The following is a 2,912-nucleotide window of genomic DNA, read 5'->3' as shown; positions in this document are numbered from 1 at the left end:
TTGACAATATAGGATTAACTTTTGTTATGTCAAGAGTTCAACAATCTTGTATCAATACATGCATATCGACATATAAACGAGATAACTTTTGACATTGTATGGGACAATAATAGTTCACGGATGCAAACACACATATCCCATAACATATTGCAATATATAAAACCATAAAGATTAATACTTCAAAAATCATCTTCCAAACCAACTTTAGAATTTAAACAAATAAATCTAAAAACAAGAAGATGAAAACGTTGGACATAGCTATGTGTACTCACAATAATGGCTATTCCAAACCCTAGTTGTCCTTTTTAAACAAAAACAAGAATAAGAATTCTCTTAAGAAGTTTCCTAGTCAAAAATAACATTTCACTTACTTTCGGAATTCTTCTCGTATTCCCTATATTCATCAAGCTCATCTTCAATTAGATCAATCCTTGATTCAAGATTTTCAATCTTTTCTTCCAGTTTCTTGGATGATAAGACTAATTCGTTTTTCATAGCACTTACTTGTTCCAAAACGAGATTCATGGTCAAGGAGAGTTTCTCAACCTGGGATACATGTGGATTTCCATCAAAAGATACATTACGCTTGTCTGAGCATAACTCATTATCTGATGAGTCGAAACGAACCTTCGTAGATGGAAACAAGACAGTCCACACATCACTATCTTTGCTTGAGAGACTGGAAGATGACATGGTGGAAGAGAGAAATGAAATACTTAGCCTGCAAGGGAAGAGACTTCTTCTTAAAAGGAAGAAAATATTCTAAGAAGATCTTTTGACTAAAACCCTAAGTCAAGGGTAGGTGCACGGTAACGATTTTAGGAGAAATAGTTTATGAATGCTTTTAACCAAACCAAACAGAGATACTAAGTACAGAAACACAACCCTCTTAGTAGGTGATATGATTTTTAATCGTTGATGTAAATAAGGATTCGAACTCTAAGACTTGTGAAGATTAAATTTAAAGGTTTAATGAAAATAATAAAAGAGAGAGTTACTGGGACTAGGAGTTCACCGAATTCATATGATAAGGTTCATTTATTTATTCTTCGGCAATTATAGCTCACTGACTCTTATTTTTTCCAAGGTAGATTCTCAAAACATTAGTTATAAATCGTAAGCATGGGACATCAAACATTTAAGCAAGCATGACCCATCGAATAAAATAATAACTAATTAATTCAAATCATAAATCAATTTAAAATAAGTGCAAAAGTCATATAGAGAGTAAAATAATTTTAACATGTATGAAATTCGGCTTCCTCTGTCGTCCCAGTGATGGGGTTTAGCTTCTCATGGTGAAAACACACTCAAAATTTATTTTTATTGCTCAAATGGTGTTTACAAAGAAGAGAAAAGGAGAAAAATTAAACGCAACTATTTTGCTCTTCCAAAACTCCCCCCTCTCCCGATGCCTGTTTGGTCCTATTAGCACCCTATTTATACACAACAACCCGTTACTCAAACATCTTTTCAAAAAATCCTTCCATAACTCCACTAGATCTTCTCTTTAATGAAAAATATCTCAGGAGTAATTTCTTTCTCCATTTATCACACATCTTCCTCTATTTGCTAGAATAAAATCCTGGGGATATTATCTTTTTTTATTTATAAATAAAACTACAGATTTTCTTTCTCCTTTTCAATAAAAACAAATTCATCAATATATTATCTCTTTTAACTTCAAGATATGAAAACTTCCTGTATAATAGGCAAGAAGATATCTTTTCCTTAAATCTTTGAGATCTCCCATAAATTATGTGAATCTGTTTCAAATGAAGAAGAAGAGGGTGCCTCTATCCATTTGTTGGGTGCCTGTATCTGAAATGATGGGTGCCTTTATCAGTTCCTCTGGTTGCCTTTAACACTTTTTTGAGCTTTTTTTTTCAAAAGAGATTATTTCCTTGAAAATACTTAAAACAAGATTATTAGTGATAAAATGAGTCCCAGCTAATGTATTTATGGGTGAAAATGCTTCGCACTTTCGTGCTCATCAAATTCCCCCACACTTACATTTTGCTAGTCCTCGAGCAAAACAGAAAACTGACCTGCTACACAGCTGGTCATATAATAAGATAAAGATAAAGAGACCCGCTACACATCTGGTCATTTATATATATATATATATATATTTAGACCCGCTACACAGCTGGTTATATAATGCAAGAAAAAAGAAAAGACCCGCCACACAGTTGGTCATAACATGCAAGAAAAAGGAGCATACCCGCTATACAGTTGGTCATGATGTGCAAGGAATTTCCTGAAAAAATAAAGTAAAAAGTTAACCTCTCCCCCGCACTTAAACATTACATTGTCTTCAATGTAATTGAGTCATCCAACGCAAATATTAAGATGGGAAATGCAAAAAGTAAACGAAAATATAAAAAAAAATACACCTACTGGAATATACAAAAAGGATCCCCATAAACTAACAACCTGAAAACTTGGGGATCAACCCAAAATACAACATTTACAAATGGAAGCTTCATACTTATGTTATCACGATGCGGAGACACTGAAACTATCAAAAACAGAGACTTACCTACAAACCAAGTTTTTACAACACAAGGAACTGTGTAAAGAACATAACATGGGGATATTATTGGGACTAGGAAATTTTCAATTGGCTCATGTACGATATCAGGAATAGGTAAGTCCTCTGGGTACTTAAATGCAAAGTAATCCAACAACACTTTAGAAGCACACAATTCTAACCCTAAATTACACAACTTTTGGAAGTCTAGGGGTCTAGAAACAACCTTTAAGTTGGGTGAATTATCTTGTGGGATGGATTCATCTATGGAATTAGGCAAATCATCCACAGAATCATCCACAAGGTCATCTATATGTTCTGTTTGGAACAGAGAGTCACTGCAAGATTCAACATCATTAGCATATAATCTTTGACATTC

Source organism: Papaver somniferum, chromosome 8 (assembly GCF_003573695.1).
Source record: "Papaver somniferum cultivar HN1 chromosome 8, ASM357369v1, whole genome shotgun sequence".
Taxonomy (NCBI): domain Eukaryota; kingdom Viridiplantae; phylum Streptophyta; class Magnoliopsida; order Ranunculales; family Papaveraceae; genus Papaver; species Papaver somniferum.
Note: the sequence above shows the minus strand (reverse complement) of the source record.